This window comes from Tamandua tetradactyla, chromosome 3 (genome assembly GCF_023851605.1).
Source record: "Tamandua tetradactyla isolate mTamTet1 chromosome 3, mTamTet1.pri, whole genome shotgun sequence".
Lineage (NCBI taxonomy): Eukaryota > Metazoa > Chordata > Mammalia > Pilosa > Myrmecophagidae > Tamandua > Tamandua tetradactyla.
Window position 1 is genome coordinate 216,871,207 of NC_135329.1, and position 15,986 is coordinate 216,887,192.

A 15,986-nucleotide genomic window follows, 5' to 3' on the forward strand; every position below is an offset into this window, starting at 1 on the left:
AGAATATTCTGGAGACAGCACAGAGGCCCCCTTTAAGGACTGCGGCGCCACCCATGGACACCCGCCGCTGGGTGGGAACGTGATTCAGGCAAGTCAGGTTCAGAGTGAGACAAGGAGGGAGCTCACCGCGCACCTGCAGACACGGATTTATTCTCCTCAGTCCCCCCGAGCCTGCATGGACAGGAAAAGGTGAGTCAAAGGCAGCGCTCTCTCCGCGAGCCAGAATGCACGGTGGCAGTGCTGTCCATCTCTCTGAGTTACATAACCGGCACTGACTTTCCTTCTCGTTAAAGGCCTCTTGCATCTCAGCCAGGGTCCCTCGGCTCGCCACGCGCCCCTCTCCCTCGCCCGCCGCCTCCAGCGGGAAGCCCTCCCGCCTCCTCCAGGCAGCTGCGCCTTCAGCTGCCGCCCCCTTGGTTCCGTCCAGCTCCGAGAGAAATACCCGGGTCCTGCACGCGAGGCCCCGCGCAACCTCGCCCACTACGGGACGGGCAGGTCGAGGTGGGCAGCCAGAGCACTACGGCCTGCTCTCCACGCTGGGGAGGAAGCCAAAGTCCCCACCCCGCGCACAGCCAGGACGCCGCTAAAATGCTAATAATAAGCGCTGGCAACATCAGGCGCCTCGGGGGTGGGGGTGGGGGTCTCTGTGGCACTCACGGGAAGAAGGAAAGGACACCTAGTGAGCGCCCGAATAGCCAAGTCTACGGAGTCAGCCACCCACAAGCCGGCATGTGCTCTTCTGCAGTGGTCCACCCAGACCGACTGATCCCTCTGGAAACGTGAGACGTAATTGCTCATCTCCGGCAGGTGAGGCCCCCTAATGGCCGTTTCTGGCGCAAGCGTGACTCCTCCTCCTTTATGCGGTAGGCAGTGACCCCCTGAGGTGATCACTCACCAGCACCAGCCTGGGAGGGGGCTGCCCCACGGGCAGGACCGCAGCAGGGAGGAGGATGCGGAGTCAGCGACCTCCGGCCCGGCCTGGGCGGTGAGTGTGGGGCAGTTCTGAACTGCCCGCACGAGGCAGAGGGGAGGGAGGGAGAAGGGCGTTTCAGCAGCGGGAACCGGACACCTACACATGCTGACGCCAGCAACAAGCTTCGCGAGCCAGGGACCCAAAAGCTGTATTCCTCGTGGGCGTGGGCGGGCTGGGCGCGTGGACGCTGCGGGGAGGGCAACCTCCTCTGGCATCCCCTTCCTGAGGCCGGGCAGCACGCCGTCCGGAACGAGGTCTCATGGCCCTCGGCACAAACCACTGCTCAGGGGCCAGGAGCCCCACCACCAGCTCCAAACCACCGCAGGGAGGAGAGAGGCACGAAGGGGAAACTGAGGCTCGCCTGCAGGGAGGAGGCTGGAGGGCGACTCGCACTCAGCTGCAAACTAAGACAAAGTCAGTAACTTGCAGCCTTGAGCCTGCTAACTTTTTTTTTAGCAACTCTTTTCACAACTTTATTGAGGCACACCTTATATGCCATGAAATTTCCCCATTTTAAGTTTGCATTTCAATTTTTAGTAAATTGATGGAGTTGTGCACCCACCATTGCAGCCAACTCTGGAACACTCGTGCCACCCTAAGGTCCCCCCGTGCCACCCTGAGGTCCGCTTGCCCCTGTTTGCCCCAAGCAGATCCTGTAACTCGGGTTTTTTCCCGACCAGCTCCATCCAGGCCCGCGCAGCGGCAGTTTCGGCTGTTCCCTCCTTCTCAGGGGCGAATGGCAGCCTCTGTTGGGCGGATACGCAGCCCGCGCTGTCTGTCCCTCCGTCTGTGGACGGACATCTGCTGTTTCCCCCTCTTCGGCTGTTAGGAACACTGTCTCTGTAGTACCTTGCGTGCGGGCGCACGTTTTCATTTCTTTTGGGTGGACGTGGAAATGGCAAGTCTGTGTTTAGCTTTTTGAGAAACCCCCAGGCTGTTTTCTGGGGGGCCGCTGCGTCTCAGTGGGGGCCGTGAGTCAACAAACCCCCCGCTGGGTCCCTTTTGGGTCCCTCGAGCTCAGAGCCCGCTCGCCCAGGGTCCCTGCCATGTCCCAGGTTGTCTGCTGAGCCCCAATGGGACCAGCGCGGCCCTGGTGAAGGGACCTGAGCCGACTGTGGGAGTGACCACCGGCTCCTCACTCCCCGGCGGGGCCCCTCTGCCCCTCAGGGACTCAGTCTCCCCACCTGTAAGGTGGGGTCAGGACAGGACAGCCGGCAGGTTGTGTGAGGACTGGGAGGCTTGGGCCTCCGGGGCTGGCCGGAGCAGGACGCGCCTGGGGCTGCCCGTGTAGACACGCCTGGGTTCTCAGTTGCCGTGACACCCCTCTCCTGGGCACGGGGCTCAGCGGGCAGGCTGGCGGCCCCCTCTGTGTGCGCGATGCGGGTCCCTGCGCGCTGGGCTCTCCTCGCGAGCGCCTTTCAGCCCTGCTGCCAAGCCCCGGCTGCTTTACGCAGCTCTGAGCACTGTGGGTGCTGCCCAGAGGTGAAACCCTAGTTAGACGAGGTGCCTGGGGGCCCGGCGGGGGGGGGGGGGGGTGGAGGGCGAGGGACGTGCCAATGGCGCAGGAGAGACGGAACGGCGACGCACGTCCCAGCGTCAGTTCGGAGGCCTGTGCAGTGACCCGACGCATACAGCCTGGCGGTCGGAGTCTCGCGTGGGCAGGTGGCTCCTGCTCAGCCGCGAAGCTGGAAGAAATATTGCCACGTGGAAAGGTTTTTCTCGTGGACGACTATTTTACAGAGCTCTTAGGTAGACGCAGGTGAGGTCCCCACATCCAGATGGTGGGGGCCGTGGACAGTCCGCGCCCCAGCTGCTGGCGTTGTGTCCTCCCGGGAGGGATTTCCATATCTCTGGCTGGTTCCCGAGGGAGCAGACCCGCGGCAGCTGTGGGGGTTCAGGGCTTCTCAGCGCACCTGGCCGCGGCCTGGGAGCCCCAGCCTTGCCGGCCCAGCCTCTTCTGGCGACTCACCAAGGAGGTGATGGGTGCAAAGCCGCGCAGGGCACCGGCCAGCACGGTGTATTTGGGAAGGTGCAGGTGGAGCGCCGCGGGACGGGAGCAGATGAGCGAATATGTAATGACTCTGGATGCGCCAAGCTCATGCGTCCCAGGAAGCTTGCTGCCAGGGTCAGCTGCCCAGAGCAGCTGTTGACTTGTTCCAACGTTTGTGCCCTCACTTAAAGGGTATCTCATCTGCCACACTTGTTTGTTTTTTGCAGTTTTTAAGAAAAATCTCCCCCCCCCAAAAGCAACAAAAAAGAAAAATCCCATTATTTTTGTAAAATTTAAACAAGCCCATGATAAAGGATTTGAACCAGGCAGACAAATTCAAGAAATGGGAGGAGATATTTGTAACATCTCAAATTCCTTAGAAAAAGAACTCCTCCACCTCAGTGGCACAACCATCCCTGCCAAAGAGAAGAAACAGAAAACTGCACCCTGCCAGGAAGCGGGGTGATGCTGACCTGGCGGGGGGGGTCTGTGCCCCAGACACCTGGGCAAGCTGAGCCAGCATCAGCCAGGAGGTGCCATGCCACCCAAATCACAGCCACGCCACCTGGATGAGCCACACCAACCAAATGCAGCCACACCACCCAGATGCAGCCATGCCACCCAGATCGTGGCCCCTCCACCCGGATCACAGCCACACCACCCCGATTGTGGCCACAGCCCACAAACACCTCCTGCTCCCATCCAAGCCGGGGCAGCACATGTCTCTGTGAGGCCGGATGGCAGATGCCTCCAGCTCTGCGGGCCAGGGGAGGTGCCTCAACTGCGCGACTGCTGGTCTAGGCAAGATGCAAATGCATGGATTTGGCTGTGTCTCCATAAAACTTTGTTTACAGGAGCAGACAGCAGGCTGAACGGGGCAGTCACCACGTCAGGGAGAAGAGCTGTGTTGCGGCTGCCCTCGGCTGTGGCCTGGGATGAGGCCTGTCACCCCACTCTCCGCCCAGGGACTGGAGCGAGTCCCACAGACCGCCCGGGGATAAGATGCCTGCAGGCACTCAGGGAGCTCCTGCAAGGAAGGAGACAGGACATGGGGGAACATCCCAGGGCCCCGTAATTGCTGCCCATCCAGCAGTTTTGATATCTGGTATATTTCCAAATTAAATTCTCACACAGATCCCTGAGAGGATGTGTGTAAAAAGATAACCTTTAGAAAAAAGTAAAATCATGACTTTGGAGATATAAAAGGAATGTTTTAGAGGCTTTATTCTACTTATTAATCGATGAGAGAATCAGATATATGTTATAACTGGCAACAGGTTCAAAAGAGAATCCAAAGAACAGACACATTTACAGATCAGGAATATTTAAATGACTGGACAAATGGAGGAAAAACTGAGTTTTCCACTGGAAAAGAAAGGTGCCAACTGGATTTCTACTAAGCAGGACAGAATTTGTACATCTATAAGACTTATTCTGCATTGCTGTCAGTTACCCAGAACTTCAACAGAGTTATAAAATAGTGCAATGACAATGAAAGACTAGAACAGATTAGCTCAAAGAGTGGCCTCCAGACAACACATGATTTTCCACTTAGGCACACATTTTTTTCTAAATGTGCAAGATTTTTGCAGCATTTCAGGAAGTTTGGGCGTCCACCACTGTAGAAGGGGAAACTGAGACAATGTGGCAGAATACCACGAAGCATCGGCCACAGCCAAGCCAGATGTGTGCACAGCTGCAAGAGAGGATCTCAACAACATCCGGTTGAGTAAATAAAATGAGAAACAGACATATAGAGCCCAGAGCCGTTTACATACATTTAAAAAATGTGTATAATACAGCAATGCACGATGCAGGAACATATGCAAACAAAAAAGATATATTAAGCCCAAGAAAATGGTTGCTTCTGTTGAGGGGAACAAGAACGAAGAGGGTAAAGGTAAAGATATCAACAGAGAGGGGGGGACGTGCGTCGCTGGTCATGGCGGCGTGCTAAGAATGCGGGGTTGCAGTCATCTCAACGCACGACCAAGCAAGAAGATGTTCAAGGAAGAAAGGGGAAAAATTCCAGATGCCTCTCTGCAGAGGGACCTTCAGCTACACAAGTGAGCATCACGTGTACAAGGGGAAAGATAGGTTCACTTTTCCAAAATGAAAACTTACCATGGATGCTACATTTAAAGATGCCTATTAATATTATATTTAATTAGTTTAATTTTGGTTTTAAACAGCGGAAAGTTAATGGAAGTAAAATTGATGGATTTTCTAAACCTGAAATGCTTATGCACCACAACAAATACAGTCTCCTTAATATTTCTCTAAGATTAAGAGGTTTCAAACTCATGTGGAAGCTTGGCGGCATTTCAGCTCCAGGACATGGGTGCCTTCCATTTCCTTCTCCCAGTCTTTCAGGTTCTGCTTATTTGGGTGTTGTCCATGTTTCTAGAATTAACTTTTCTGTTCTGTATTCGTGGTTCCCAGTCACTGCTACTGCATTTCCGCTTCAGTGGATGATGTGCTGTGACAGCTCTCACTAAGGCTTCCATTGCTGGGGTCTACATTTTGACCCTTCTCCTTGGTGGCTCTCGCTGCAGGAGCCTGAGCTGTGCCGTGGCTCACGGAGGCTGCGTGTGCCCTAGTGCTAGAACAACAGTGCGTGGGTGTGCCCTGGTGCTAGAACGACAGCTCGTGCATGTGCCCTAGTGGGCCCCGGCTCATGTACTGCTTCCCTCAAGGCTGAGTGCCCATCCCCCGTTGCATTTTGACTTTCCATGTGGTTGTGGAAAACTCTGGCACTGATCTAATTTTCCCCCGTCTTGGCAACTTTTTTCCCTGCCTACATGCCTGGCTTCCTTTGGCCTTGAAGAGTAGAATTCCAGCTGGGAATATCTGCTTGTTGAGCAGTCAGAATCTTTGCATGGGTGTGTGTTTGCACATAGGGTGAGCTTTCAACAGGCACAGCCAGTTGTTTCTTTATTTCAGTGAATTTTATTTTTTTGTATTTTATCTCTGAACATTATTTTTTTTCTATTCCATTTGTTGGAATTGCTCGTTTTCAACAGCAGAAAGTAAATGAACACCAATTATCCTTATGTTGGAATCTCTATTCTCAATATAAATTAAGTTTATAAATTGAAAGTTCCTAATAAAAATCTAATTCTTTAATCTTTGTGTCTTACTTATCTTCTTTCGTCTGAGTGTCTGAAGCTTGGAGGGGGGTCAGTGACTCCCCCACTTTGGCCCCAGGATCCTGGGGGCTTGTTGAAGCCCTTTCTGCTGCCTCCCTCTCCCCTAGGGTCAGATTCAGCAGGCCTGGGGCCTGGGTGCGAGTTTCTAACGCGTCCCCAGATGCTGCTGGACTACTGGGCCTGGACCACACTTTGAGAACCATTTCTTTTTGTTAATGATTTGATTTCAGCCTTACCTATTTTATCTCTTAATCTTTCTAATTTATTTATCACAATTTTATTGATACAATTTTGGTCTTTGATTTCTTTCCTGAGGTCTGGAGTCTTATTTTTCTTCCTTATTCATGTGATTGATTGATAATCAATTGATTGTCCTTATCAAACTATTCAGGCAAATTATAGGCATAAAGAATTTCTTTCTTTCCAATGGTGATGTTTTTTCTATATTGGGCTCTTCGTTTGTCTTTTGCATGCTGTGACCTTTCCTTATGCATTTGACCATTCATTTTTCGAGGGCATGTTTGTGCACTGCCTCTTCTCCATGCTCCCGTCCTGTTCAGGTTTGAGCAGCAGCGCCCAGTCTTCTGGATATTCTGACCCTGCTGGCGAAGAGAGTTAACGCTTTTCCCACAAAACCTGGAAATAGTCTGCTTTCCCTTCAGAGCTAATTTGCTTCTGGAAAACCTGCGGGGTGGTGGGGACAGAGGGACTGAGTGGGGCTGGGGGCGTGTGTGGCAAGTCCAGGCTGTTCTCTTCCTCCTGGGACCCTGTGGAAAGTTCTGGCCCAGGCCCACCCACTGCAGGGCAGAGAGGCCACTCCCACAGGCTTGGACACCCCTGCGCCCTCGGGGAGGGGCAGCCCTTCCTTCTCCCATTTCCCAGAGCTGCAGTCTCACTTCCCCGGCTCTGCCTGGGAAGTTCCCACGAGGACCCGCCGCGCCTTTCGGGAGTGAAGGCAGCTGGGGACAGCTGAGCCCGAAGGCTGTGCAAAGCCAGGCACGACAGCGATGGCCATGCCTGCCGGGCCAGGGCCCCGGGCTTTGTGCTCGGCACCCTTGACGGGTGGGGCCGCCTGGCAGGGCCTTGGGACGGGGACCATGCCGTGCCTCCTTCTCTGCGGCCGCCTCGCGCTTGGCCCGGGGTCAAGAGCGGCGCCTCCCCTCGTGCTCGGGACCCGAGAAGTACTCGGGCGCTGCCTCTGCTTTTCCTTGCTGACCTGGTCACCTCGGCCCAGACCCTTTGGGAGCCCCTCAGGGAACCCCACCTCCCAGCCGACCCTTCTGCCTGCCATTTGCCCTGCTGACCGGCTTCCCCCAGGCCCCCAACACTTGCAGCGTGGCCGCCACCCCATGGGCTTCTTGGCTCACCTGCAACTTTGCGTGCGTGTCATGCTACTTTCTCTGCCAGCGCATTTCCTCCCTTCACGCTTGTTTCCGAGACTCCTGCATCCTGGTCGACTCCGGTGGGCCCAGGGGGTGCAGCTCCCGGGCAGGCAAGACCTGGCTGTGACCCGACCTGAGCCTCTTTCTCTGATGGGCTGGGCCTGGGAAGAGGCTGTGGGGCAGGGGCCAGCTGGCCAGGGCCAGGGTGGGTGCACTGGAGCCCATGCCTCTGGTTCTGCCAGCAGACGCCCACGGGCCAGGCTGTAAAGTGCTGCCCCACCACCCAGTCACCACCACCACCCGGCCTCCACCTCCACCTCTGCCCGGTCACCACAACCATCTGGTCACCACCTCCACCCGGCCTCCACCATGCCCCAGCCTCCACACCACCCAGCCTCCTGCCTCCTGGCCAGCTCCCCTCCGGCCTGAGGAGCCGGGTCCCTCTCCCATGGCTCTCCTCATGCCTGTACTGCCTTGCCATGGGCCGTCTGTCCAGCGAGATGGCTGGGTGTCCCTCCCCAGCCTGGTCACCACGCCCCCTCCTGGTGCCCAGCATATGGGGCCTCCTTACAGCTGTCAGCAGGTGAGGAGGTGCGGGCGGGTGTGGGGAGCTGGGACACTGCCCAGCAGCCGCTGACCACCTCCTCCCCGCCCAGCTGTGTGCTCTGCAGCAGCCCCACTGGAGCCGGGCCTGGAGGTGGACCAGAGGCCCCTGCGTTAGTGCTCAGGCCAGGGCACCATCCAAGACACTGTAGCCGAGCCGGGACAAGGGGCCCAGGCTCCCAGCTGCCCAGGCCAACGCCCTCAGGGCTGGCCATCTGCTCTGTCCAGCAGGTCCTGGGCCTCATGGTGCACCTACGAGGTCTGTGACCACGTGTGGCTCAGCCCAGGTCCCGAGGGGGCGCCGGTCGTTTGAGGATGCAGAGCCCAGAGAGGGGGTGGCCGGCCAGCACCAGGTTCCTGGGAGGGGCAACCCCTTGCTGGACCAGCTGGCCCTCCCATCACTGTACACAGGTGGCCAAGGATGGCCATGCCCCGGCCGCTTCCCTGCTCCCGGCTGAGAGCCCAGGCCAAGCCGCCCACCCTCCTGCAGTCCTGCCAGCTGGCCCAGTGGGACCAGGGACTCTGCCTCGTGGGCACTGACGAGGTGGGGTGGGCGCTGCCCCTGTGTGGAGGGGCTCCTCTCCATCAGGACTGCCTGCCAGAACCAAGAACAGCTGCTCAGTCCCGCAAACCCAGGCCTGCCCTGGCAGTGGAGGGCTTGGGAGGCGCGCGGCCCGCCACTCCCTGGTGGCAGCATGCAGGGCCGAACCTCTGGGCTCCTCAGCCTCTGGACAGGATTAACTGTGTGGTGGGGGGAGGGCCACCCAAGTAAGTGGACAGTGGGCAGCAGGGGCTCAGGTTCGCCTGTGGGGGATCCTAGGCCCATCTCCGGGCCTCATCACCTACCTCTTCTGAGCACAGATGTGGGGCCGCAACTCCTTGGGGTCATTGGCAGAGGACTAGAAACTCCCGAGAACCCCCGGGGGTCCCAGGAGGCAGCTGTCTAGGCCAGGCAGGTGGTCGGGGGCTCGCGGGCCCCAGGCTCCATGGACAGGACACAGGCCCCGTCAAGGCAGGGGTCACTGGAGTCCTGGGACGCTCTAGCCACCAAGCCCCAGGGCTGCCCCAAGTCACCACCCCAAAGCCAGAAGTCTTTCTGCAGCTGTCCACAAAGCTCCTCGGCACCCCACTGCACACGCAGCCCTGGCTGGAAGCGGCATGCATGGAGCAGACGCAGAGGCCGCGCCCTGGGCTAGGCCAAGGGGGCCTGAACCCCACTCTCTCTTGGTTGCAGTCCCAGCTCTGTACAAGACCCCCACGGAGGGGCGGCCTCAGCTGGCACCCTGACAGGGAGAAGCACGCCTGTGCTGACCCCTCACCTCTGGGGGCTCCCTGTGGTTAACGGGTTGCGGCCGGTCCGGGAGGGCCCACCTCCCCCCAACTCTGCCGCCCCCCACCACTGCCACCACCCACCAACCTCACGGCACCCCAGCCTCAGTCCCAGCATCAAAGGGGCCCCGGGATGACCACACCTGGGGGGGGGCAGGGACTTTCTGCAAAGGGTGGATGAGTATCCCATCTCTGTGGCCACACTGTGTCCCCTCCACAAGCCCCACGCTGTGCTGCAGGGAGAGCAGCCTCAGAAGGACCGTGGATGGTGGGTGAGTGTCAGAAAGACTTTACTCACAAAATCAGGTGGGTCCGTTGGGCCTGCGGCCTGGTTCCTGAGCCCTGATGGGAACCATGTGACTGACAGGAGGCCCCAAGCCGTGTGGGGAGGGGGCTCCTGCGTGGTCAGAAGGGATGGAGGGTGGGGGGAGAGGAGCTGGTGGCCGTGGCCTTGGCCATGCAGTGGCACCCCGCCATCTGTGTCAGACACACCTGCGGATGTGGGCCAGGAGGGCGCTGAGAGCATTTGTCCATTTGGCCTCCAAGTTCTGGGGGAAACTGGAAGCAGGGTCCCCACAGGTAGGGACGGCGGCAGGGAGCAATGTCCTGGGAGCACAGGCTTTGAGGTCGAGCAAACCTGAGTGTGAATCTCAGACTTGTCTGCAGCCGGGCCTGGGGGGGAGCAGGGGGCTGGGGAGGACACAGCATCTGCTGAGAGGCGGACAGTGGCCCGTGCGCCACTGTGGCCCCAGCTGCCCGTTAGGTAGGGTGCAGGGTGAGGCAGGCGGTCAGAGCGAGGCTCTGTGGGCAGCTGTCCCACTGTCCCTTGGGGGGCAGTGCTGGAAGTTCCCAGGCTGTGCCCTTCCCGCCGCTCTGGACTCGCCTCTTCCAAGGACGCCAGGAGTAGGGAGAACCCACCCCAGGGCAGCCCTGCTCCCTGCCTCTCGGGATGTGCCCTGAAAGCCCACCCCCACCCTCACTCCCAGACGACCCAGGGTGGGTCAGCGGAAGCTCTGAGGGCCACACGGCTATTCCCTGCCATGTCAGCCCCTGTGACATACAGGCAAGCCCCAGGGGTAGCAGCCACGGATGGAGAGGCGGTGCCCACCAGTGTCCCCAGAGGCTCGTGCCCACTCAGTCCACATTGCCCACAACATCCCACCGGAAACGGGAGATGGCAGGGGGGAGAAGCCAGGATTCTGGGATGGGCTGTCCAGCAGGATTGGGCAGCAGGGGGCCTGCAAGGGGAAAGCTGCATCGAGGCCTGGGGAGTGAAGGGCTCGACCAGGGGCAGAGGTTAGGGCTCCGGGCACAGACCGGAGTGGAGGGCACCGGGAGAGCGTGACGGGGTGGAGGCGCTGGAGGAGATGACAAGGCTGGTGGTGCCCCATGGGCAGAGTGCACGGATTGGGAGGCCACAGCCGGGCCGCTCCCTGGCTGCCCCCAGGAAATGGTGGGGCTGATAGGCAGGTCGCAGCCGTGAGCCTGGCCATGACACCGCTCGGGCCACGGGCTGTGCCCAGGTGCCAGGGAGGGATTTATTCTCGTTTAATTCCATCAGGAGGCGAGGAAGCAAGGAGCTGGGACGTCCACTGCCCAGGACTCGACGCGGGCTCCACGCCGGCCTCCCCTCCAGTGGGGGTGCACGTGGGCAGGGCCAGCCTGGCCTGGGGAGTGACCCTGCAGGAGGTGCAGGGCCAGTAAGGGGAGGACGCAGTGGCTGCCAGGGACAGGAAGGTTGGTCCCCACGCCGCTGCCCTGGCGCTATCTGCTTTCTCCAAACACAGGCCTGTCTGCCAGCCCCACAAGCCCCATCGCCAGCCCCTGCAGCCACACACCGTCCGGAAAGGGCCTCCCCATTTCTTCTGAGGTGGGAACTGGAGGTGGACAATTAAATGGGCCCCAAACGCGTCCAGGTCCTGACCGCAGAACCCATGGACATGCACCCTACATGGCTGCAGGGTCTCAGCAGGTATGCCCAGGCCTGGCACCCATGTCATCCAAGGGTCCTACGAGAAGGGCAGGAGGTCGTGGGTCAGGGAAGCGGGGAAGACGGGCAGGGCGGGGCATGGTGGGACCGCAGGGCTCCCAGCGCACCAAGGCCCTGAGCCCTCTCAGCCGCGCCCTGCGGCCCAGGACCCTCCGCCTCCCGGCGGCTTCCGCAGAGCTCTCGGTGCTGGAAAACGCCACGGGCGCGGGGATCCACCGCCCCTTGAGCTGGAGCAGGCAGATAGCTCCTCAGTGCCCCGGCGGGGACCCCAGGCTTCCTGAGCGAGCGCAGTGGGCTGCGTCCAGCAAGAGGCCCACACACCGCGGCGGCTCGATGGGGAAAAGGGACCTGGGCCTGCAAGGGGACGGCTGCCCCCTTTCTCTCCTCCGCACGGGGCACCTGCTGGGCTGTCCCTTGGGTCTGCACACCGGGAGGCTGGCGCAGGGCACAGGGCACAGGGCACAGGGGAGGCTGCCTTTAAGAAGGAGGGCAGGGAGACACCAGGTAACGGTGACCGGGCGCCCCTCAGAGGTGACGTGCGCCCCATTGATGGGCAAACACCTCCGGCCTGCCCGATGCGGAGGGCTGCTTAGTGCAGTAAGATGTTTGGGATTCTTCAAGTCATCTCTCATCAGGCTAAAATTAGCGCTCGATTCTTGTTTCTTGTTTTGCTGTCATGAATATAAAACTGGTGACAGCTGGCTATAGCCGGCTGCAATCAGCCGACGTGTCCCCAGCCGCAGGGCACCGCAGGCAGTAGCCGCCCGGCTAGGGTCCCAAGAGCCGCCATGCAGGAGGGCCCTCTCCCACAGGGGGAAATCTGTCTGAACCCGAATTCCCCCCTATCAGCAAGGTTCACGCCCCCTTCACAGGAGGGGTTTGAGTTTGGGCTCTGGCTGGTGTGCAGCAAGCTCTCCTTGCATTTTTTTTTTTTTTTTTTTTTTTAAAGAGAGAGGGAGGAAAGGAAGGAAGGATGGAAGAAAGGGAAACATTTTTAAACATTTTCTTGTTTTATTATATTTTGTTTGTTTGTTTGTTTTTTTTTTTTACATGGGCTGGGGCCGGGAATCGAACCGGGGTCCTCCGGCACGGCAGGCAAGCACTCTTGCCCGCTGAGCCACCGCGGCCCGCCCCTCTCCTTGCATTTTATTTCCTAAGAAATGATGGACCACATTTATCTACCCCAAAAGCTTCATTCCTATCAAGTAGACAAGCACCACAGATGCAGATGTGAGAGCTGCTGTGAGAGGAGCCTCGAAGCCCAGAAGTTCAGGGGGAAGACGAGACCTGATACCTCTCCTCAGGGCCGAGGAGGGCTGAGAAGGGCTCTGGGGGGCGGTGCCAGCTGCACACCAAAGGCCAGCGCCCAGGGCTCTGCAGACTCCGAGCCGGCGTGACTCCAACCTCCGTGGCAAACAGTGGGAAAGGCAGAACAGCTGAGGGCAGACGCCGCCGCAGGCTGGGTGTTCCCACAGGGCAGGGAGGGCGACAGGGCCGGTCCCCAAGGGCAAGACAGGGAACGGGGCCGCCTGCCAGGGCCATCCTGGGCACACCAGCTCCGGGCGGCCACGGGAAGCCTGACTCTGGAGCCACCGGCTGGAGCAGTGCTGACCATGTCCACCGGGTGCTCAAGATCTGCCCATGCTGAGCCTCCAGAACCCGGGCACCTACCGCTCAAGGCGGGGACTGATTTATCTCCAGGACCCCACGCAAGATGCACAGAATTCGAACAAAGCCTGGCGTTTCCACTCATGGGGTGACTACCCCAGGAGAGCCAGCAAGCGGCCCCCACCACAAGCGGGAAGAGGCCAAAGCTGGAACCTTTGCTGCTTGATCCTCGTTGCGGCAGGCTGTGGCAGACCCACAGCGACGGGCTACGCTTTGCAGGAGCACTTTCTCTGAGAGCAAAGTGGGGCGCTGAAGCAGCACGAAGGACTGGGTCCCCTGGCCTCACTTATGCTTCAAGAGTGTCTAGATAACCCGTCAGCCCTCCAGTTCAAAAAGTTCTCTACGCTGCCATATCAGAGCAAGAAAGATGATCTTTATTTCGAGCTGTGGCATGCTTGTTTCTGTGGCTGCTCAAGCAAATACCATGCAACAGGGTTGGCTTAAACAATCGAAATTTAATCACTCAATTTTGAAGCAAAGAGAAGTCCAAACTGAGAGGAAATCAAAGCATTGCCAAGGCAATCAATGCCTTCTTCCCCAAGACAGGCGTTGTGGGGCAGCTGCAGGGAGCCTGGTCCTGGGCTCTGAGCGGGGCAGCTGGTCTGTTCTCTTCCTCCTGACGCTCAGCTTCTGGCTGCTCCCTCGGTGGCTCTCTTTCTGTCTCCCCTGCCTGAATTTCATTCTGCTTCTAAAGGATTCCAGTAACAGAATTAAGACCCACTCTCATTGGGTTGTGCCACACCCACAGAAGAACATGCTTTTTTGGGGTACATAGCTTCCAGCCATCACAGCATTCTTGTTAGAATCTGAAGGAATGAATCTTTAGCAACGATAACCCTTTTTTTCCCACCTCCAGGAGAGGATGCAGAGGTGAAAATAATGCTTTCTTGTTTAGTGAGTCACAGCCAGTTTTCCATCTGTGCTCCCCCAGCAACACAGGAAGGCTTGATAAGAAAACATGAAAAAGTCAAAAACAAAACAAAATAAACAACAAATAACCAGCCAAACAAAAATCCAGTGTATGAACTAGTTTTTTTTTTTTTTTTTTTGTACGGGGGTGGGGGTGTTTTGGTTTGTTAAAAGCTGCTGAAAAGCAATATACCAGAAATGGGTTGGCTTTTATAAAGGGAATGTATTAAATTGCAAGTTTACCATTCTAAGGCTATACAAATGTCTAAACTAAAGCATCCAGGAAAAGATGGCTTGACTCAAGAAAGGCTGAAGGGTCCAGAACACCTCTGACAGCTGGGCAGGCTTGGGGCTGGCGTCTGCTGGGGTCTTTGGCTTCTGGTTTCAGCAGCTTCCCTGGGGCATTTTCTTTCTGCATCTCCAAATGTCTGGGTCTCACGGCTCTAAGCGTTCTCCAAAATGTCTCCAATAAACTAATCAAGACCCACCATGAATGGGTGGAGTCATTTTTCCATTTAATCTAAAGGCCACACTCACAACTGGGCATGGCACACCTCCACGGAGGAAATCAAACCAAAGGGTTTCCACCCTATGAAACACAATCAGGATTAAAGGATGTGGCTTTTCTGGGGTATACAACACTTCTGAACTAGCACAGAGGGCGACTTTATAATGGAGCTCAACATCAGAAAACTCTTCATTTCTTCCTTTGCTGTTTAATTTCTACTCTCGAACGCACCCCGTAGAGGTGCACCCCAACTCTACCTGCACAGCTCGTGCCCCCACAGCACCATCACAATGCACAACAGCCATCTGTGTTCTCGTCCTCTTGGCCTAGTGCCCCTGCCCGGGTCACCACCTACTGCCCAGACTCGCCTTCCAGAGCCTACTGTCTGCTGCTCTTCCTCCTACCTTCCCAGCAGCTCCTTTGGTTTCACCTCCCTGACTCCTATGTTGGACTGTCCGGCATTCAGGCCTGACATCGCCTGTGTGGGTGACTTCAGTCTCACAGCCCCTAAGAGCTTCTCCCTTCAAATGGCTGCACCTCAAGTGTCAGCCCAAGCTGGTCCTGAGATGCAGCTCCTACTTCTGCTCTCTTCCTGGCCCTCTTCCCAGGGCTGAGAGCCTTGCCTGGGAAAGGCCTAATTACCATGTGACACACCAGAGGAAAATGCCTTTTCAAAAATAAAAACCAGGATTTTTAATATAACAGAACACATAGCTTCATTAAAATGTGTGCTCCATGAAGCGATACCACACTGAGTACTTTCCAAAATGCAACTAACAATTGACTAGGGAGTTTCAGTATTTTAGAAGCATTCACCATTTTTTTTGCATGGCCAGGCACTGGGAATCAAACCTGGGTCTACAGTGGGACAGGGCAGGCGAGAACTCTGCCTGCTGGCCTGCACAAGAAGCATTCACTTTTGAAAAAAATCTCTCTTATGAAAATAATGGTTCTTTCAAGTTAGGAGATTTCAGACACTAAGCCAAGGCACACACAAATGAACACATCCACTTACGTGTTTAAAGGTAACTCTTTGATGGCGCCCACCGGCTTCCTGTTAGAGAGATCCCTGAACAAGCCTCGTGCAGGGACTTAGGCCTTGTGTGACCCAGTGACCACTGTGTCAGGGAGCAGGTCCAGGCCAGGCACACTTTTGGGGGATGAGTTTACTGTGGAGCTCTGTGGCAAGCGATTCCTGCCTAATGTGAGTCTCCATCAAGACTCGCAGGCACTGTCACCCAGAACAGGCCACCCCGCAGAAGACTTGTGAGTGTGCCACAGGTGCGTGCAAGTCACTGATAGGTCACTCTGTTTAACATGTACTTTCCTCTGAAAAGTCAAGTCTGAAATGATCCCCAGCAAAGGCTGTCTCTGCTGAAAGCTGCCTCCTGTGCATCTTCAGGATCGTGATTTTCCTAGACCAAAGCGAACAGTTTTCCGGCTTTTTTTATATCCAGATGTAAATCCAAAATTACTTGGGCACGT

General features: G+C 57.2%; 1 long non-coding RNA gene across 1 annotated transcript; it reads left to right on the forward strand.

The window, feature by feature from the left end:
• Window positions 1–900: 900 nt before the first annotated feature.
• LOC143678321 (uncharacterized) lies at window positions 901–14,606 on the forward strand. The gene is made up of 3 exons (XR_013173148.1): window positions 901–985; window positions 11,214–11,398; window positions 12,607–14,606. It is a non-coding gene; the product is annotated as an uncharacterized LOC143678321 (long non-coding RNA).
• Window positions 14,607–15,986: the final 1,380 nt, after the last annotated feature.